The sequence below is a fragment of the Narcine bancroftii genome, chromosome 9 (assembly GCF_036971445.1).
Source record: "Narcine bancroftii isolate sNarBan1 chromosome 9, sNarBan1.hap1, whole genome shotgun sequence".
NCBI classification, from domain to species: Eukaryota; Metazoa; Chordata; class Chondrichthyes; order Torpediniformes; family Narcinidae; genus Narcine; species Narcine bancroftii.
In genome coordinates, this window is record NC_091477.1 from 38,588,168 (window position 1) to 38,610,957 (window position 22,790).

Genomic DNA, 22,790 nt, shown 5'->3' on the forward strand with positions numbered 1-22,790 from the left:
CACCACCTCATATCTACCTCCCCACTTCCCGTCCCACCACCCACCCAATTCTCCATCTATGTTAGAGTTCACAGATCCCACATTGGCCTCCAGGGCCCTCAGAACTGAAGTAAAAATAATCTTCCTGAAGCCCAAGGGACTGACTGCCTTAGAGAAGAAAAGACAATTCATTATAACTAGTTTCGATTTGATGTGGAAGATGTGTCCTGCTGTGCTTGTGTTTGACTGAGAATTAAATACAAAGGCAGTTTAGCTGTCTGGATATACTTCAATCACTCTGCCCTGAAGTCTCGGAATATCAGGCCTGCAGGTCTGCATGCCTCTTTGTAAAGTTCCATCTGCATCACTAGATTGGTATATTTGATTCATTAAATGTGAACTATGGAACAAAAAATCTTCACTGAGAAATTTGATTTTAGTGTTTTATTAACACTGAACAATTCAACTATAAATACATTAGTCTATTAAATCAAATTATTTGTGCCCTCCAAAGTGGAAATATGTTGTGTGTAAAATAACTGTGGCCTCCTTGGTGCCTGAGGACAGGTACAGGTATTCATTTTCATGATTTACTTGTAGTGATTTTTTTTTCCCTTTTGTGACAGAAAAAAAGAGTAAAACCAGATGCTTTTCTGCTCTTTGATCAGACTGCTTGTAGACAGCCAGGCTGCCTCCTAGCACTCCTTTAAATGAAGTTTGCCAGTACCTAAATGAGCTGGTTAAACTCAGGAATTACAATCCGTGTGCCCTGCTGAATGGCTGTCATCATGGTAATAGGAAACTGAGCTGAAATGTGTGTTCACTTGAAGGGTAACTATACTATAATAACAGAGGCAGGAGCGTTGCACGTCCCTTGTGACCATCCTTTTCCTTTGTGAATCAGACATACTAAAGGACAGACCCACCCTCTACTGGCAGATATGCCACACAGCAATTATAAGATTGAGCCACAGTACTTAAAAGGTTTTATCTGTTAACCCTGATCTGATATCACAAAGTGTAAATAATGTTTGAGAAAAAATGGCCTTCGTTCAAATGTTTAGCTAATTTTAATCCCTGTTTATTCAGTCTATTCACCTCAAAGAATAAGAACACTAAAATTATCTTTTCCGACTAGGAGATCAAAAGGATTGAGTCATCCACTGAATTAAGCAATCCCTATGGATTTGAGTTAGCAGGGACATTTTATTTAATCATGTTACAGTATATGCAATTATATGTGTTCATATAGCATCGTTAACAGAATAATGTGAACCAGAGTACTTATACTGCAGCAGGACAATGCAGTATCAGAGACACTCCTTCACACAGTAGGAAAGAATATACTCTTCAATATGAGATAATAAATATTCACATCTTTCTTGTCTTTGGCTTGGCTTCGCGGACGAAGATTTATGGAGGGGGTAAATGTCCACGTCAGCTGCAGGCTCGTTTGTGGCTGACAAGTCCGATGTGGGACAGGCAGACACGGTTGCAGCGGTTGCAGGGGAAAATTGGTTGGTTGGGGTTGGGTGTTGGGTTTTTCCTCCTTTGCCTTTTGTCAGTGAGGTGGGCTCTGCGGTCTTCTTCAAAGGAGGTTGCTGCCCGCCAAACTGTGAGGCGCCAAGATGCACGGTTTGAGGCGATATCAGCCCACTGGCGGTGGTCAATGTGGCAGGCACCAAGAGATTTCTTTAGGCAGTCCTTGTACCTTTTCTTTGGTGCACCTCTGTCACGGTGGCAAGTGGAGAGCTCGCCATATAACACGATCTTGGGAAGGCGATGGTCCTCCATTCTGGAGACGTGACCCACCCAGCGCAGCTGGATCTTCAGCAGCGTGGACTCGATGCTGTCGACCTCTGCCATCTCGAGTACTTCGACGTTAGGGATGAAAGCGCTCCAATGAATGTTGAGGATGGAGCGGAGACAACGCTGGTGAAAGCGTTCTAGGAGCCGTAGGTGATGCCGGTAGAGGACCCATGATTCGGAGCCGAACAGGAGTGTGGGTATGACAACGGCTCTGTATACGCTTATCTTTGTGAGGTTTTTCAGTTGGTTGTTTTTCCAGACTCTTTTGTGTAGTCTTCCAAAGGCGCTATTTGCCTTGGCGAGTCTGTTGTCTATCTCGTTGTCGATCCTTGCATCTGATAAAATGGTGCAGCCGAGATAGGTAAACTGGTTGACCGTTTTCACAGTCTTCTTTGGTTTGGCTTTGCGGACGAAGATTTATGGAGGGGGTAAAAAGTCCACGTCAGCTGCAGGCTCGTTTGTGGCTGACAAGTCCGATGCGGGACAGGCAGACACGATTGCAGCGGTTGCAGGGAAAAATTGGTGGGTTGGGGTTGGGTGTTGGGTTTTTCCTCCTTTGCCTTTTGTCAGTGAGGTGAGCTCTGCGGTCTTCTTCAAAGGAGGTTGCTGCCCGCCAAACTGTGAGGCGCCAAGATGCACGGTTTGAGGCATTATCAGCCCACTGGCGGTGGTCAATGTGGCAGGCACCAAGAGATTTCTTTAGGCAGTCCTTGTACCTTTTCTTTGGTGCACCTCTGTCACGGTAATCCTAATACAAAAGGGTGCCTTGCAAAGTGACTTGACTGATGATGCATGCCCTTTTCTCCTGTGACATAAGGCAATGGTCGGACATTACAATTCCTTGGGCTCAGGATGGCAAAATCTGCCAGGATCCTAACTTTGTCATTATGAACTTCATATTTGAAGTTTATGGGAAGCAGGCAGTCCTGATTTAAACAAAAATAAATTCCTTTGACATTCTTCAGGATGCAATGGAATAGTGGAGAAAATCAAAAAGGGTAATGACAAAAAAACTTGATATTTGAAAAATCATTGCAACAGCTTTGAGCATCCCTGATTAAACGCGTGTGTATTATCTTTAGAAAAGTCACTAAATAGTTAGCAGAAAACTATGTTAATGTTTGATAAGGCAGAGATAATGTAGTGTTTTATTTTTATAGGTCTCAGCAAACCTAATGGCAACTTTCAAGATGACGTGTTACAGAGTCCCAACATTCCTTTTATCATGGGGACATTAATTTGTTCAGTGGATTGTCCTGTAGATGAAGGATATGGAAACTAATTTGAGGTATTACATGACATACCATTACTTGAGAAAGATAAACCTGCAAACAGACAGGATGACTCCAGGACATTGTGCATTGACATATCAGCCTGAGAAAATGCAAGAACTCAAGTAAGACTGTATTTTGGCCACACAGCTTTCAATCTTTTCAGTAAAATATTGTCAAATCTGCTTTCTGTATTATAATTCATTCGGTTTTCTTTCACATATATCTTTATTTTCTCAGTGCATAAAAGATTTCACCAGGTGAGCACCCTTTTCAGAGCATAGAATTCCAATGCCGCTTGAATCTCTGAATGAAGAAAATTTTTACTTGTCTCACTCCTAATCACCCCACTGTTCTAGTCTCTCCAGCCAGAGGAGACACCTTTCCATCATCCACCTGTCAAGCTTGTTATGAACCCAGAGGACCGCAAAACCTAACAGCAATAGATATTCACCAATCAAATGGTTACTCAAACAAAAGTTGCTTTTAATTATCTTTAAACATGTAAACAAGATCAAACTCTAACGTATTAATATTAACTTACTTAACCCCCTTCTAATTCTAAGCACACATGTATGTAATGTGTACATAAGTTCAGAAAAGTTATTTGATTCACAGTCCAATCTCACTTCTCACTCCTCCAAGTTCACTGGTTCCAGGCAATTCTTACACTGTGCACAGAATTTAAAATTTATAAAGATCACCAGGCTTTTGTGTTTGAAAGGTAAATAGTTACCGTTCAGGAAGGTTCTTGTCAATTTTGAGAGAGAGAGGGAGGGAGGGAGGGAGGGAGGGAAGGAGGGAGGGAGGGAGGAAGGGAGTTTTATTTCCCTTATTTTAAGTCCTCTCCACAAGGGCATTGACCAGGCTGAACTAAGAACTTACAACCTGTCTTCAAAATGGGATTTTTCCCAAGTTTCCCAGCTTGTCCTGTTCTAGTCCCAGCTGCAGCTGCTGAACTGAATTATCTCTCCCTCCCCCCCCACTCTCTCCCCTCATTTCTCTCTCTCACACACAGACACACAGACACCCAGAAAAGCCTGTTTGACTCTGTTTGCAAAACCACATGAAAATGAGGGGGAAGGGAGGGGGGGAAAGGGAGGGGGGGAAAGGGAGGGGGGGAAAGGGAGGGGGGGAAAGGGAGGGGGGAAAGGGAGGGGGGGAAAGGGAGGGGGGGGAAAGGGAGGGGGGGAAAGGGAGGGGGGAAGGGAGGGGGGAAGGGAGGGGGGAAGGGAGGGGGGGAAGGGAGGGGGGAAGGGAGGGGGGAAGGGAGGGGGGAAGGGAGGGGGGAAGGGAGGGGGGAAGGGAGGGGGGAAGGGAGGGGGGGAAGGGAGGGGGGGAAGGGAGGGGGTGAGGGGGGAAGGGAGGGGGGAAGGGAGGGGGGGAGGGGAGGGGGGGAAGGGAGGGGGGGAAGGAGGGGGGGGAAGGGAGGGGGGAAAGGGAGGGGGGAAAGGGAGGGGGGAAAGGGAGGGGGGAAAGGGAGGGGGGAAAGGGAGGGGGGAAAGGGAGGGGGGAAAGGGAGGGGGGAAAGGGAGGGGGGAAAGGGAGGGGGGAAAGGGAGGGGGGAAAGGGAGGGGGGAAAGGGAGGGGGGAAAGGGAGGGGGGAAAGGGAGGGGGGAAAGGGAGGGGGGAAAGGGAGGGGGGAAAGGGAGGGGGGAAAGGGAGGGGGGAAAGGGAGGGGGGAAAGGGAGGGGGGAAAGGGAGGGGGGAAAGGGAGGGGGGAAAGGGAGGGGGGAAAGGGAGGGGGGAAAGGGAGGGGGGAAAGGGAGGGGGGAAAGGGAGGGGGGAAAGGGAGGGGGGAAAGGGAGGGGGGAAAGGGAGGGGGGAAAGGGAGGGGGGAAAGGGAGGGGGGAAAGGGAGGGGGGAAAGGGAGGGGGGAAAGGGAGGGGGGAAAGGGAGGGGGGAAAGGGAGGGGGGAAAGGGAGGGGGGAAAGGGAGGGGGGAAAGGGAGGGGGGAAAGGGAGGGGGGAAAGGGAGGGGGGAAAGGGAGGGGGGAAAGGGAGGGGGGAAAGGGAGGGGGGGAAAGGGAGGGGGGGAAAGGGAGGGGGGGAAAGGGAGGGGGGGAAAGGAGGGGGGGAAAGGGAGGGGGGGAAGGGAGGGGGGGAAGGGAGGGGGGGAAGGGAGGGGGGGAAGGGAGGGGGGGAAAGGGAGGGGGGGAAAGGGAGGGGGGGAAGGGAGGGGGGGAAAGGGAGGGGGGGAAAGGGAGGGGGGGAAAGGGAGGGGGGGAAAGGGAGGGGGGGAAAGGGAGGGGGGGAAAGGGAGGGGGGGAAGGGAGGGGGGGAAGGGAGGGGGGGAAAGGGAGGGGGGGAAAGGGAGGGGGGGAAAGGGAGGGGGGGAAAGGGAGGGGGGAAAGGGAGGGGGGGAAAGGGAGGGGGGGAAAGGGAGGGGGGGAAAGGGAGGGGGGGAAAGGGAGGGGGGGAAAGGGAGGGGGGGAAAGGGAGGGGGGGAAAGGGAGGGGGGGAAAGGGAGGGGGGGAAAGGGAGGGGGGGAAAGGGAGGGGGGGAAAGGGAGGGGGGGAAAGGGAGGGGGGGAAAGGGAGGGGGGGAAAGGGAGGGGGGGAAAGGGAGGGGGGGAAAGGGAGGGGGGGAAAGGGAGGGGGGGAAAGGGAGGGGGGGAAAGGGAGGGGGGGAAAGGGAGGGGGGGAAAGGGAGGGGGGGAAAGGGAGGGGGGGAAAGGGAGGGGGGGAAAGGGAGGGGGGGAAAGGGAGGGGGGGAAAGGGAGGGGGGGAAAGGGAGGCGGGGAAAGGGAGGCGGGGAAAGGGAGGCGGGGAAAGGGAGGCGGGGAAAGGGAGGCGGGGAAAGGGAGGCGGGGAAAGGGAGGCGGGGAAAGGGAGGCGGGGAAAGGGAGGCGGGGAAAGGGAGGCGGGGAAAGGGAGGCGGGGAAAGGGAGGCGGGGAAAGGGAGGCGGGGAAAGGGAGGCGGGGAAAGGGAGGCGGGGAAAGGGAGGCATGCTGCAGTGTATGCAAGGGAAAATTAGCAGTGCAAACCAGCCGCACAGAACATAAGCAGCTAAAAAGTAGTACCCAAACTTGGCTATTTAGTTCCTCATGTGCACTTTCTTATTCAATCTTTCCTCATCGACCAAATCTCTCATCTCAGGAATTTCATTTTATTATCCCTTTACAATCTATAAAGGCAAGACCTGCGCACAATATTTTAGGTGTGGTCTCATCAGGGCCTCATAGTCAAATCTTACAATAACAGTCAATATTTTTTTTAATCTCCTAATTTGCTCAACAACTTTCAGTGATTTATGTTTTAGCATGTAGATCCCTGAGCTCCAACATCTTTCAATCTCTAACTAATGACTTAAAAACTCAACAACGACACCCATTTTATCACTTTTAAAAAATTCCTTATTTATGTCCTCATTCTTTCACATAACCCCTCCAAAGCCACTCTGCTCACAACTCACACTGGCAGCTTTATATCATCAACAACCTCGCTATTTTGCCCTTGGTACCCTCATTAAAACAACTTGCGAACAGCCAGACCCCCAGCCCCAATCCTTCTGATATTCCATTTTGCTTAGCTTCTCAAACTGAAAACCATACTTGTATTCAAGAAAATTTTCTGCTAATTAATTTCTAACCCATGCCAATATATCAAATCCAGTCCTAGAGTGGACAATAAGTTCCTGTGTGGCATTTTACTGAAGTCTTCATGAAAGTCCAAATACACTGCATCCATGATCTTGTTAACTGCAAACTAAACAAATTCCAACAGATTTATCAAACATTCTCCTTTTCATTAATTTGCTTAGAATCTGCATAATCCCATTATTATTTTGAAAAATTCTGCTATCACTTTCTCAGAAACAGAGTCCAGTATTTTCCCTACTCTATTAGGCTAAGAGACTCATTGTTCCCATTTTCTGCCTCCTGGCTTTCTTAACCAGTGTGGTTGCATTTGCCACCATTCATTTTTTGGAACCATTTTAGAATCTGTGAATGTATGACACAAGATATTCTCATTCTCCACAGCCAACTCTTTCTTACTGTTGGAATGCAGTTCCTCCAGTATTGGGATTTATTGGCTTTCAGACCTATTAATTTCTCTAATACCTTTTCACTAATGGGGATTATTTAACTTTATGACTTGATTGGGTCTGGATTGTGATTGGTGGCTGGACAGAGTTTGGTATTCAAGTCAGAGATTCAGGGAGTTAGGAGTAGGGTGTCATGGGCTCAGGGTAGGAGAGTCCCAAATTGCATTAGAATCCTTTCAAATATAGTCACTGTTGTAATGTAGGAACTATGACAAAATATTTACATCCACCAACGTTCCACAAACACAGAGGGAAGTAGATAAAATTGGCAGATTGCTAGCTAGGGTAGGACTATGGAATCTTTTACATCTTGTTAGTCATGGATAACACTGGTTTCAAAATATGATGCTCCAACACATTTGTAATCATTCAGTACTATGGTGGAGAATCATCTTAAATTACCTGTTTAGAGTATAACATTAAGACCATAATCTTCCAGTTAAGAAGCACATTGATGCTCAAAGCCAAAAGGTTTTATATCAATTCTAAATTTAAGATGGACACACCCTGAAAAAGTATGATCAAAGGCAAACCTGCAAGTATAATTTGGAAAATAGCCTGAGCATTGAATTGATAGAAAATTCTAAAGAGAACACTTACATAAATAACAATATACACTTAAACACCCTCTTAATTTAATAAAACTTCCCAAGAAGCTTTCCTTGTTTGTTAATGTATTTCTAAGGTTCACTGCAAACAGAAATATTTTTATGGTGGGTTCTAAAGTATATCATAAAGGTGGAAAGATAGTAAAGGAGTGAGATCCAGCAACTTCAGAGATGGAGCAATCAATATCGGGCATAGTCAAGTGGCCAGAATTGGAATAGGACAGAAATCAAATAGTTGAAAAGCAGAAAATTACTGAAAGAGGGTGGGTGGAGGAATTTGGAAACAAACGGCAATTTAAAATTCAAGGTGTTGTTTACATTAGGAACTGATGCAAACCACTATTTCAGGTATCTTTAGAAGCTTCTGAGACTTGGATAAATGCTGTTTCCACAAAATCTTGCAATTTCATTGGCATCAGTGTCTTCTCCCAGGCCAGTATCATGAGCAATGAGACCCTAGCTATGCTCAGTCGTGTTGGATTGACGATGTTTTTGGTACCAAATTCTGTCATGGAAGGCAATTATCAGGTGAACAGACAAAAGATTCAAAAATGTGCTGGAAGATTTCTTGAGAAAGCATGAAATCCCCACTGAATTCTGGGAACTTGGGAAATTCTAGGGCATGACTGATCAAAGTGGAAAAGCGGAAAGTGGGGAATGGTGACAAGGACCTCAAGTCTATGTATTGGGTGCAGAAAAAAAAGCACTGCACAAGTGCATCATATCACAAGCTACCCACCTCATCGGTCACCTCCTGCTCCATTAATGGAAGAGTTGGCCATTCCAACATAAGTCAACTCAGAATGGACAACGACAAAGTGAATGCAAGTCACCCTCAATCCAACAGCACTTCCAAAGAAGAAAATGATTGGTGGGCTGGATAATGTGAGCAAAGACATGCAGGTCAAATGTTTGAATGAAGCAACATTTACAGAAGGTAGAGGCAGATCATAGGTGGACCATTATAGCCAAGTCCAATGGCAATGAAGTCCTGGATAAGGCTTTCAGCAATTGAAGAGCTGGGTACAGATCTTAATGAAGAATAAATTTTCCGTCTTGGCAACACAAAGCTCAACTCAGGGTTAAGGACAACATTAATTTGTGAGCAGTTTGATTCATCCTCATCGTATTGTCAGGATAAGGCAGGAGATCCTGGCTGTGACAGTACCAGTTGTGACTCCCAAATCAGAGCTACAATGTCATTATAGAAAAATTAATGCAGTGCTGAGGGAGACTTATTGCATTGGAATTTATACCTAAATCAAAATCATCATGCAAACATTCTGCCCATCATATCAGAGCTATCTCTTCATTTGCTCCAAAACAATTGTATTTTTCCAATGTACTATTGGAGGAAATATCTGATCATCAGAATCGAATGTATTTTCATGAACAAGTCATGAAATTCAGTGTTTTCCAGCAGCGTCATAGAGCAAACATTCATATTATAACCATCTTACAACACTAATATCAAAAATGAAAAATAGTACTGCATGAAAAGTAAGGCAGTGTCTTTGGTTTATTGTTTATTCAGGAATCTGATGGCAGTGGGGAAGAAGCTGTCCTTGTGCCGCTGAGTGTTCATCTTTAGACTCCTGCACCTTTTACCCAATGGTAGCAGAGTGAAGAGGGGATGGCCTGAGTGATGGGGGTCTTTGTGGACAGAGGCTACTTTTTTAAGACACCACCTCATGTAAAGGTCCTCGATGGAGTGAAGCCTGATCCCTGTAGTTTTGCAGGCCAAGTTAACAACCCTCTGGAGTTTATTTTTGTCCTGAGAATTGGCATCTTCATGCCAGGCAGTGATGCAACAGCCAGAATGCTCTCCACAGTACACCCGTAGAAGTTTGCAAGAGTCTTCAGTGACATATCAAATCTCCTCAGACACCTCACAAAGTATAGCCGCTGGTGAGGCTTCTTTGTGAATGTATCACTGAGGCTCCAGGACAGATCCTCGGAGATGTTGACACCCAGGAATTTGAAGTAAGTGACAAAGAAAAAGTTTTCAGGCAATGGACATGAAGGATAGAAATGGCTATTACCTTTGTACATCTGGCAATTTACATTATGTCTGTTGGCAATGACCATGAAATGCACCATAGTGACAAGAAATAGGAAAGGACCAAAAATAAATCGGAGTCACCAGGTTTGGAAGAGAAGCCACTAAAGTTGAATCTTTGTCCTTGAATAGATAGATAACCTTGCAGCCAGGTATATACAATTTGACTCATCTAGGTAGAGGCATTCATGGAAAATGGCAGAGTAAACCATGAAGTTGAGGGAAGTTGAGAAGAAAGGCCATCTCTGGTCAAGAGGGTTATGATTATCTGGCATGGCAGAAAGTTGTTTCTCTGGATTCAAACGTGGAGTTCAGAAGAGACCAGACCAAATTAAGAAAACATTTGAATGGATCAATTTGAACATCACAAAACAAAGATATTTTGAACATGGGTAAAGAATCGTGAGGGCTAGAACTAATAAAGAGGTATGTGGATTGTGCTAATGTGTAACAGGGAACTGAAGATGGGCCCAAGAGCAGAGCTATGGAATACAGCACTGACAACACCCAAATTTCAGGAATATCATTACATTGTCAACTTCAGGACAGCCTGGGGAGATCATGCTCCACTACCATTGATGGCTCTACTGTTGAGAATTTCAAGAATATCAAGTTCCTCAGAGTGCACCTGGCGGAGAATCTCACCTGGTCCCTTAACACAAACTCCATAGCCAAGAAATCCCAACAGCTCCCCTGCTTCCTGCGAAGGCCGAGGAAAGTCCAACTCCCACCCTCCATCCTCACTACATTGCACAGAGGATGTGCAACTTCATCACCACTGGGATTGGAAGCTGTATCACCTTGGACTGCAAGACCCTGCAGAGAAGTCTACAGAAAAGACCATTGGGGAACCTCCTCCTAGCATGAACAACATCCACTACACTCTATGCAAGCAGAAAGAAATAAACATTGCAAAAGACTCCACACATCCTGCATGTAAACTGTTCTGCTATCTGGCAGGAAGTACCGTAGCCCTTGGGCCCTTACGTCCAGAGTGGGAAACAATTCCCCCCCCCCCCCCCCACCCCAAGCCAGATGGAATAATTCCTGAGCAAATAGCTTGGTGGAAGGGACAAGAGAAGCGCAAGTATGAGAAGACTGTATAGTAGTAGTAACAGCATTATTGTGCAATCATCACAGACGAGTAATCGTCAAATGAGCTCAAACTTTGAGGAAAATAGTCAGTAGCGCAAGTCCATTTGCACATCCAGAAAATAATGTTAATTGGAAAGATTCGGCTTAAAGAGTATGGCACTTGTATTAAAGATTTACTATCTCCAGCCTATAACAAGGTGGAAGTGGGCACCTCAGCATTATCAACCGTCTGGGTCATCCGGAAGACTGCTGGGAATAATGCCACAGGAAAATCTGGAGACTATACTGAGGCAGTTAAGGATGCAGTCGGTAGAGGACAGATTACTTTAATCAAGCAAAAGCTGAAGGCAAAAGTTGAAGATTATGCTGAGTACAATGAGTTACACAGCGGGGTAAAAGAAGCTAAATAGGATGATGACGTCTTCTTGCATATGTCCACGTCTGACCCGGATAATAAAAATGGGGTTATTTGTGGCTACACATTTAACTAAATTCTCACCAGAGCAATGAGGCCAGGGGAAAAGAGGGAAAAGGTAGGAGATTATGCAGCAAGACAGGACCGGCAAGATGATGCAGACAAAGGAGGCATATAGCTGGAGATTGTAAGCCAAGGGGAAGAGGCCATGTTAAGTGTAGTAATTGTGGAAGGACAGGGCAATGACCCCAGACTAATGGTAAACAGTATTGTGTGATGATCATTAATCACTTCATCAGTCCCATCAGGACTGCTCTGCCAAAACTGTAGCCTGGGTGAAGGTTGAAGAGATAATACCCAGGTGGGGAATACCAGCCAGTCCTGATTCAGATCAAGGGACCCTTTATTAGAAAAGTGTTCAAGAGGCTAAGCATGTTGTTGGGGGTTAAGAAGTTGCTTCACGTTCCCTCCTGACCTCAGAGTTCAGGCATGGTTGACATAATGAATTGAATATTGAAAATATTGAATATTGAGAATATTGAAAGTTGGTCTCAGGTCTTACCAGCAGTTCTAGTGAAACTTCATGTGAGCCTAACTCGTGGGATAGGGTTTACTCCTCCGGAATTGTTGACAGAATGAATATGCAACTATCAGAGGATGTGATCATAGGAGGGCCAGAATGCCACAACAGTAGGACCAAATTATCCAGTTTGTACAGGAGTTGGCCACCTAGATAAACAATCTAAAAAGGGAAGCTATTGATAGACAGAGAGTGCAAGACTGGGAGCATGAGAATGTTCAAGTGAAAGGAAAAATGCCAGAAGCAGGAGGTAAGGTCATGGTTAAAGCTGTACGAGTAAACTGTCTTGTCCATCTGTGGTGTGGTCCCACCTTTCCTCATACACCTTTAACCATTACTTGACTGGAGAAACATTTGCCCTGGTGGTGGAAACTAAGGAAAAGCCAAAGTGGAAGTATTGATCCCACCTGAAAAGATTCCTTGGGCAGGAATGATTTGCCCATGCAAACATATCTCTGCACTATATTGGATGGTTAAAATGAGTCCAAACAAGGTACCATTAGGCACCTAATCATAAGGCTCTATTGGCCATATACAGCCAAAGGCCTAGAGGTGACACAGTTGCAAGGGAAACCATACCTTTAACTAGTAAAGAGGAATGTGATAAAAGGGAACCAAAGAGAGGCCCAAGAGTAGAGCTATGGAACACAGCAGTGACGTTGCCCAAGTTTTTGGAACTTCATTGATTATATTATAGCGTGTACCCGTTGCTCTAATAGGAGAATGGATTTATTGTTAAGTAAGTTACAGTCATAACAGGCAGCCATTGTTGAAACAGAGGCTTAGACTCATTGTTATCCAAGATAAACATGGATAATTAAGCATACTATTCTGTAATCATCCTTTATCTTGCCAGTGTAGATCTTTGTAAATCCCACCCTATAATCAAAACTACATTAATCAAGTTTCTGTAGTCATGTCCAATGAGACTATCAACCTTTACCAAAATCAGCTTTGACTGATCTCTTGATGTGCATCAGTTTTAATAAATCGACCGGTGTTTCAAACAGCAACTCCATGTGGTCTATCTATTTTCCCCAACAATGGGAAAGAATAATTACCTTTATTTTGTAATTATTTAGTGCACCTTGTGTGAGCGAGTCTGGAGGTTCTTGATTTCCCTAGTCTCTTCTCTATATTGATATAATTCACATTCAATGAATGCTCCCAACAAGTCAGTTTAAATTGTTAATAAACACCACAGACATTGATTGCAGCAATGTCAACTGTGGCTCAGTTGGAGGCATTCTCACATCGGAGTTAGAAGTTTGTTAGAGAAAAATCAAAGCTGACAGAGCTGTGTCACACTGACAGACAGTAACATGGTTGGAAGTACCTCCTGCAGAACCAGATGTTAAACTAAGGCCATCTCAGCCTCACCATTTTATCAAGAAATTACCTATGGGTTTTCAGGCTACCATTCAGCAATTAATCAACATCACCCACTGTATGTTTCTTACCACCCTGCGGTTTGTCAAAGCTGGCTTTGTGTAAATAGCTGCCTTCTTTACATTGCAACAACAGCTTCACCTCAACAGGTACTATTTAATTCAAAAGCAAAATCCGACAGATGCTGGAAATCTAAAACACAAGTAGAAAATGCAGCTTTTGTGAGGAGGGAAACAGGGCTAACGGGGTGAATGTTTAAGGCAGATGACCTTTCGCTTTCCCTTCTAAAGGATCCAAGTTAAATCCAAAGACTAATAGTGAGAGAGCAATAATCTAAGGTTAAGAAATATTAATGCAAAAGTAAAATTTGATTAATGCTGGAAATCTGAAACAAGCTGAACTGCACTAATGACTAATTTACAACTTACTGTAATACATTTGTCATTACTTGTTCAGTTTGCTGAATAGACACAAAATAATGTAATGGATATTTTAAAGGTTTAAGTAGTTGGAATTGTGCAGCCCACAGAAAGTGGGCGCCAGCACCATCTTGAAGTATGTTTAGAAAGATTGCAGTCAGTCAATTCAATTGTTTTATTTAACTATATTTTCCTTGGTTACTTTGATTAAATGTTACAACAATGGATTGTGCCACTTTGTGCTGAAGCAATCGGATGGTTTTGCAAAGCAAAACTGAATGGATTAAAATCGTCCATTCCAGTATGGAGAGGAACCTCTGTGTTGTGGAAGGGAGTGCAATGAGAGGTACCGCTCAACTCCCTCTTACTATACACAGGAAAATGTTAACACTTGGCTCGTTACCATCATCAGAAGTCAGTTTACAAAAGCAGAAATGTTTCTCATTCAGTAAAAATGGAAAATGAAATAGACATTTGATTTACTTTCCTGTAAGCTGAGCTTCACTATTTATAAGTTCACAATAAACAGATTCCTAAGTAAATTCTAAATGAATTAGTAGAACCCTTAAGAAAACACACCTCCCCCCTATTCCCACTTACTGGTTAATTATGATTTAAAACAGCCTTAGAGGTCTCACCGGAAGACATTGCACATATATTTTCTGGCAGTTAAAGTAATAACTGATCACAACTGTTTTTATATACATCAGACTATGTTAGTCAGTTTATGGAATCAGTGATCATCTTGTTTTAGTCCCAATTAATTTGTCTTGCTTTATGGAATTTAGTAAATGTAGAATTTCAAATACTTCTCTTTCTCTTTTTAATCCTCAAAATAATTTATTTACCAAATTATACAAATAATGGTAGAGCAGAATGTTCATGTGTTGAGCCTCCCACGTGCAACATGAAGAGAATCTCCAACCATTGGATGGTATTTGTGACCCTTGTCCAAATGATAACAGTCCTCACCAGTAGATATCAACTCCCAACTGTACCTCTCAGTACTTATGCATGGGATTTGTGGAGTTGAGGTTGTGACAGGTAGCTTTCTGCAATTGGTCAACAAGATCAATTTTGAAGAACTTGTTGAATTGATGCTGCAATTCTACATGGTGCAAAAGAAGCGACCACACAGATTCATCGGCTGGATATGCAGAGCTCCAACTACTTATGTGCACAGAGTCCACTCAAAATCAGTGCATGAGTAATAAGCGCCAATAGTGGAGGAAGGGAACAAAAAGGAGAGCTGGATTTTTAAAGTTTTGAAGATGATCAACAAGATTGCTGGTGGTTTTATGAAATTTAAAATTAATACCTGAATAATTTGTATTACATTGGTAACACACTAAGATCTTTGACCTCCAGGAATGTAACCACTTTTTTTGGAGAATATTTTATTTATAATTTTAAATATATTTAACAATTAATAACCATACCAAATACAAAACATCAAGAGAACCCATCCCTCCACCCCCTCCCCTCTAAATCCTAAACAAGTCCCCTCTAAACAGAGGAAGAACGAAGAAAAAGAAAAAAAAAATCATCCCATTGTCAGTGCCTACAGCAAAACATATGGAGATACAATAATACTACAGTGTTAAAATCTTTACAGAGGTCTACTGGCTAGCCAGTAGCAATTGTAACCCTATATATGGTGCCACTGAGGTACCTATATGCTCTAAATAAGGTTGCTAGATTTTTTAGATTGTGTGTGACCTTTTCAAGTGGGATGCAGCAGAAGACCATCTATCTATGAGTAGATGGGAGTCAGACTTCCATGTTACTGCTATCCACTTCCTGGCAATTTCTGTGAATTTAATTTGAGAATTAGTTAATGATCTACCAACTGTGGTAAAGTTCCCCAGAAGACACAGCTCTGGGCCTTCTGGGAAGGTGACTCCTGTGATCTTGGTCATACCAGAAGGGCCTCACCTTCGTGCAAAGCCAGGTAGAATGTAAAAAGGAACCAACCTCTATATCACACCTAAAACACAGCTCTGATAATTCAGGTTTATATTGGTGTAATTTCTGTGGGATAAAGTACAGTTGATGGAGAAAATTATAATGGACCTGGCATTGATAGTATGTAACCACATTTTCATGCATAAATGGAAATATTAAAGTCATCATTATAAAATATTAAGAAAGTTTAAATCCTAACTTTTATTTTCTGCCACAGGTTATTCTTTGCTGAACGACTTATCGTCTACAGATTTTTGCATTTCCTGTGTAACTCCAGCACTTTATAATAAGATAGAAAATGGCAGAAATACTCATCAGATTGGGCAGTGGCTTCGAAAAAAAACAGTATAAAGGCTTCAGCTCAGTTTGCAGCATGTTTTGCATTTGATTCAGATTTTCAATGTCTAGTTCAGATTTATTTATCATCTGACTGTACGAAACAGCATTTTCTTGTCCACAGTACAATATGGCATGTGCAGAAATGACAGAGAAAATGATAGATATACACCAAACAACATATTTTAAAATAAATAGTAGAGTCATGAAGAGTTGTTTTAGAGTTGATTTAGAGCATTGCTATCTTTTTACTTCAATATAATGAACCCATTACTAAAAATATTGAGGGTATTCTGGCTGACTGCATAATCCACCTCTGGATTTATTTTCAAGTTCCTTCTGACAAAAGTTGACTACCAGATTGCTGAACATGCAGATGTTCTTTGTGATCTTTAATGCGAAAATGATAAGAACCACCTTTTCAGATGTGATGGGGTCAGAGCTGACAAAATGTCAATATCAGGCCAGTTCAGGTTTAGACAAAGAACTCAAGAAATAGACCTCCTTCCAAAATCAAGATACTGCAGATGTCGTAAATCTAAACTAAAAATGTAGAATCAGGTAGCGTTTGACAAAAGAACAAAATACTCTATTTACAGATCAATGGCCTTTTGTCATCAAGCTTAAATATTGATTCTGCTTTTCCTTTTGAACTGTTGAGTATTTCCAACATTTTCGGTTTTAGTTTATAAAGGAAGCCATTGAAATTTAACTCCAACAGAAACTCAATGGACATCAGGAGAGACAATTTCTACAGACCAATCAGAATTTCTAAAGTAAGATTACAGTTCAATATTGTAGCTAATTGTTTTTATTTATGTAAAACAAAGTAAAATATCATTTTCTGAGCATTACTAACTTTTCCCTCTCAGAGTTTCAGCTCACTTACATTTTCAGTGAAGTGATATATGGATTCTGTACCACTTCTGCAATAATGGATTGTTTCACATTCAACAGAGGAGTGGGAGTAGAGCACATTGGTTGTAGATGAGACTATGTATGGTTTTGTCCCCTAAAGAATTTTTAAAAACTGACAATTCAACAGATTTTGTTAGTTTTTTTTTGGTCAATTTCTTGATTTTATTTTCACCAAGTTAGTCATCAACTTTACTTCGAAAGTTCAGTGGCTTAATTGTCATAGTATGAGGAGGGCAAGCAACAAATGCACAATTACCAGGAAGGTTTATTGAGACGTGTTACTGAGCAGAAGGAGAAAGGCGTAGTCAGGGGGACGGTTCATAGGAACCATCGAAAATAAGCAAGCACCAACCTTTAAACTGTTGAATCTGTGGGAATACCACAGGACCCTTATTCCTTTATAGTTCAAGGTTCAGAGTTATTGTCAGGATACATGCAGACATCACGTACAACCCTGAGTTTCTTTTTTCCTGTGGGGCCAGCAGAATTTCTACTTAATTGGTAGTGCCCAACAACTGCACTTAAGAAAATATGTGTGTTTAAAAGAGAGAAATATAAACAAAGAAATTCAAGCACATTGACTGTGAAATACAGAAAATAAATAACAAATTATGTGCAAAGTTAGGGTCCTTAAATTAATCTTGGATTGAGTTTGTTGTTAGGAGTCTGAGGGTGAAGGGGGTCACAGGTGCTCCTGAACCTGGTGGTCCAAGTCTTGTGACACCTGTCCCTCTTTCCTGATCGCAGCAGTGAGAACAGAGTGTATGCTGGGTGGCGTGATCCTTGATGATTGCTGCTGTTCTCTGACGGCAGCGTTCCATGTAGCTTTCTGCTCAGGGGTATTGGGGCCCCCATACCAGGGCATGATGTCGCTGGACAGCACACTTTCCACTACATATTGGTAGAAATTTGCCAAGGTTTTCAATGTCACACCAAATCTTCGCAAACTCCTAAGTAGAGGGACTGATGCGTTATCTTTGTAATGACATTCAAATGTGGGTCCAAGAAAGTTCTTCTGAGATAGTAACTCTCTGGAATTTGTTCACACTCTCCAATCCTGATCTCCCAATGATCACTGGATCATACTGTTTTGTTCAAGAATAGGTTTGATGGGTTTGTAATGGCACTGGTTTACCACCGCTTACAAACAAATAAAGAATACACTCACTCATTTCTTTCAGCACACCATGAAGATGACTTTCTTTTTTTAAATTGACTAGACACAACATTTCATTCTTCAATTCTCCAAACACCACCCAGCTAAACTCCTCTGACCTTCTCATTGGCTCACTGCCACATGAGTGATCCTGACACACTCACTCTCCTCCCGACGAAGGTAAGTATGCAACTGTGACAGCACAACCACCCACCCCAGCCTCTGAGCCATGCAAGGAGGCGATTGATTGGAACTGTCCCATTATGTAATGTTCTGGAGGCCTGACCATTCAGCCCAACCTCGTATGATAGTACAATTGGCAAGGGTACGACTGGTCCTCTGACCCTGGCCCCAACGCAGAACATGGTCCATTGATATATGCTGGCTTCAACCTTTCAATGGAAACCATGTCAGCCTTTTTATTTCTGTCGGCTCTCAAAAGTCTTTGGGTGGGGTGGTAAGACCTGAAAAGGACCATTGTAAACAGGCCGAAGAGGTTTGCAAACAGCATCATGCTGGAGGAACACAAGTACAGTGTTGTAAATCATTTTGCATGTAGACTGCAGGTGACACTTGCTGCATGGGAGTAGGTTGGAGTAATCTCATGTTTTACTGAAGATGATCAACATAACTAGCCAGATCATAGAGCTTTGCGCTTGGACTCGACTTTACAAACTCACCTGGCAAGGTTAAAAGGTTAATATAGTGCCATCTACTGGCTTGACCACTGAACATCCAAAATCTGCCTTATCTTCAGTACACACTCCAAGGAGAACCATGGGCAAATGCTTGCTCTACATAGATGCATCACCACCTACTGCTAACGCTGCCTTCATTTGTCAGTGGAAACAATCAATGAGGATGTTGGCCTGCGGATGGTAAGCCGTAATGAAAATAGGGGTAGTGCCCAGAAGATTAATGAGAGCTTAGAATAATGCCAACTAGAATGGAGACCCAAGATCTGTTGTAATAATGACCAAAACAATGAAAGATGATATCCAATGATCCATGAAAGATCTAGTATCCATCTCCACATAGATGTCAGTGATAGAAATGGCTTCCTGCTACCTGGTAGACCGGTCTTCATACACGAGCAGACAAGTATATCCTAGAGATGGCACAAGCAAGCCTTTTAAGTCTAGGTGCACATGCTGGCAACAGGAATCCAGAACAACAAAATCCCCCAGTTTGGATTTTGTGTATCTGGAGTCTTTACGGCATTGACATGGTGAGCAGGTCCTTGCCTTACAACATCCCATTTAACGAGGCCAGGTAAAATGTTCTGTAACTAGTTTGATTAATTCTCTTCTAATAGGTTGCAAAGAGACTCAAAAATCTCCAGCCTCATAGCTGCCAGCACAAAAGGCCTAGTCTTTCTGTGGAAATCTCACAGGCTAACTTTTCATTAAATTCATCCAGGGTCACATCTTGAAGATGGAGACCAGGGTTAATCCAGCGATACCAGACAAGATCAGGATAAGTGTGTTGCGCATGAGCCATGGCAGAAAAATCAATGGTAAGGCATCAATTTCACACCAGGACAGGGCATCAGCCATAGCATTCATTTTTCCTTGGATGTGTTGTTTGTCCGATGAAAACTGTAGGATGAAGTCCAAGTGCCAATGAGTAGAGATGTGTGCTTGCACTCACAGTATGTGCAAGAGGCTGGTGGTCTGTATAAAAGGTGAAAGGACGACCTTCCAATAGAAAATGGAAATATATCACTGCAAGATAGATGGCCAAGAGTTCTCTACCAAGTGTACCTTGCCTGAGCCGGTGATAGCTTGGCTAAAAAAGGTTCCAATTGTCCATGGACTCGTTGTTCTAATACTGCTCCCATAGCACTGACAGATGCATCTGTGGTAGGAGAGAGCAAGGAGAGGAGTAGGTTTTTGATGTACAAACATCATGGCATTCAAAAGTGCAGACTTCACATCATTAAAAGCACACATGGCATCATCTCCCGAAATAGAATTTGCGATGTTTGCAACTGTGAACATCCACCGAAAAGGTTTCTTGAGACCTAAATCCAATGTGAGTAACCTTTGGTCATATGTTTGAATATGAAAATCATTCGTGGTTTGAATGAACACATGACATATTGGGATGTCCGCACTCCTCCGTGGTTAGAGGAACCACAGAAATCTCTGCACTGGAATAGACAAGAAATTGAACACCTGAGAGAAGGTCTTTGAGGAAAAGATGGCAGCCGACATGCCCATGGGCATCAGTTGCCTCTACTGCCGGGCCTGGTCATTTCCTGGCTGTCATTTATAGAAGTCGCAAGGTGACTGACAGGACCAGGTGGCAGTACTAAATCACTGGTACTTTCAACAAATACTCTGTCCGTCACCTCTACCACATCCTTGACCACCACAATTCCAACCGAAGGAATTCCGTTACACACCCAAAGCCTGGAACTGTGTAGTCAGTGCTGTGCCATTTGCTGCTCCATTTCACTTATCTTTGATTGATATGGTTTAGGTGCTCTCTTAGATTGAGAAGATGCTGGCGACACCTTCAAGTGAAAAGGTGCTGGCATTTCACAAGGTGCTCTAATAGAAAATTAGGCAGTACATGCCTATACATGTTTCATTTGCTGCTACCTTCAATGTGGAGGTCATGAAAATAACAAGGTCCGCATGATCTGCCAACTGATCGAGGTGACATTTGAAAGACACTCGCCAAATGCTCTTGAACATGATGAGGTAAACACCGAAAGAACCTCTGTTTCCAAAAATCACTTTCAACAGGGTCTGGTCTAGCTAGCCTGTGCCACCTCCTCAACATCTGATGGTGGCCTATTGCCTAGGCTGTCTTCAGCCAATAATTGGGCAGTATGAGTCTCTCTAGATGGCTGAGTACATCGTAGAATAGCTGCCTTAAGCATGTCATATGGGAGATTACAATCCAGATCCACTAAGACATCCTCCACTTCACAAGCAATCTGCTCTGGAAGATGCTCCACAAGTAAACCATGCTTCATCTTCTGACTTGTCACACTGAGGGGAGAGAAACATGCTTCAAGGATCAAGAACCATGCTGGTCCATTATTAATAAAAAGGGGGAAAAACTTCAATTTGACCTCCCCAACCGCTCCTGTAAGGGGGTTAATCCTCATCACTATCCATTTAAATTAGAAGGTAGTGTGAACTCACAAGGTCACCACTCATAACAACACTGATTTATCACAGCCTACAAACAAATAAACAATACACTCACTTGTTTCTATCAGCGCACCATGAAGTCGACTTTCTTTTTATTACACACTAGACACAGCACTGCCTTCTTCAACTCTCCAAACACCACCCAGCTAAACTCCTTTGACCTTCTCAATGACTCACCACCACACAGTGATCCTGACACTCACTCTCCTCCACCCAATGAAGGTAAGTACGGGACTACGACAGGTTCAAAGAGAATCAAGGCTGGACACATGTTATCAACAAACAATGGGCTTTATTCATGCTCTGGGGAATACACAAAAGGGCACTCACTCATTCAGACTAGCCTGGAATAATACAGAAATAATTGCAGAGTGGGAATGAATAAATCACTACTAAACCTATTCAACTCTCAGTTGGGTATGAAAGGGCTCAACACACAGTACCATCAACTCTTTCTGACTCTAGCAGACACATGACACGAACAGTAAATTAATAACAATTAATAAGTATATCAAATGTACCTGGTTTCCAGCATTGCCCATGGGTCAGCATCCAGGACAGGTTGCAGCCTGGAGTTCAGTGATGACCTCCATAGAGCAACAGCAAACAGAGAGAGGGGAAAAACTGCACATGCTCAGCTTTTTCAATGCAAGACCCACCCACTTGACCTGATAGGACCAATCAGCCTCATGTGTGGGCAGATCCAACCCTTTATTTTGAATATTTTATTTAAGAATTTTAAAACCACATCCATGTATCCATGTTCAATAAAACTAAATGAAAAAGTTAAGTACATATATCAAAAACACACTCTCATCCCTCCCTTCCATTCCTGCCCCCATCCATCCATCAACCCTCCCTTAAAATATCAAAAAAAAGAAAAGAATAAGAAAAAAAAAGTTAGGAGAATGTCAAAAAGAAATATAAATCTCAATACAAATAATATTGGAACTGGGGGTTACCAACAGACCAACATGTTGTAAATACGGGCTTCATATTTTTATAAACACTTGATACTTAGTACGTAAATTATGTTATTTTCTCAAGTGCAATACAACAACGTAATTCAGCATGCCATCTCTCCATTTCTAAGTCTCTATCTGATTTCCAAATAAATGCTGTGCACTTCCTAGAAACAGCTAAAGCTGGTCGTAAAAATTCAATTTGATACATAGTTAACCTTAATTTAGGTCTAACCACTTTAATATTACCCAACAAAAATAACATTGGGTCATGTGGGAGTTTAACCCCTAATATTTTCTCCAAATATTTTCTTACCTCTAACCAAAAAGGTTTAACTCTAGGACACTTCTAAGTAGAATGCAAAAATGAGCCAACTTCCTGACCACATCTAAAACATAAATCTGATAATGTCGGGTTCAACTTATAAAATTTTTAAATACAATTGATGCAAAAAATTATATTGAACCAGTCTGACCCTCTACAATCCATACTATATTATCGTACACCTCTGGTTTACCCTTCCTGAAGTCCACAGACAGCTCCTTGGATTTGGTGACATTGAGTGTGGGCTTGTTGCTCGTACATCATTCAATCAAGTTTTCAATATCTCTCCT

At 43.0% G+C, this 22,790-nt stretch overlaps 1 long non-coding RNA gene across 5 annotated transcripts in view; it reads right to left on the reverse strand.

The window, feature by feature from the left end:
• Positions 1–21,816, reverse strand: part of LOC138743442 (uncharacterized) — a 284,588-nt gene extending 262,772 nt beyond the window's left edge. For all 5 annotated transcript variants that reach the window (XR_011344885.1, XR_011344893.1, XR_011344886.1 and 2 more), the window contains exon 1: positions 21,735–21,816. This is a non-coding gene — a long non-coding RNA (uncharacterized lncRNA). The remainder of the gene's footprint in view (positions 1–21,734) is intronic.
• Between the last annotated feature and the right edge of the window lie 974 nt (positions 21,817–22,790).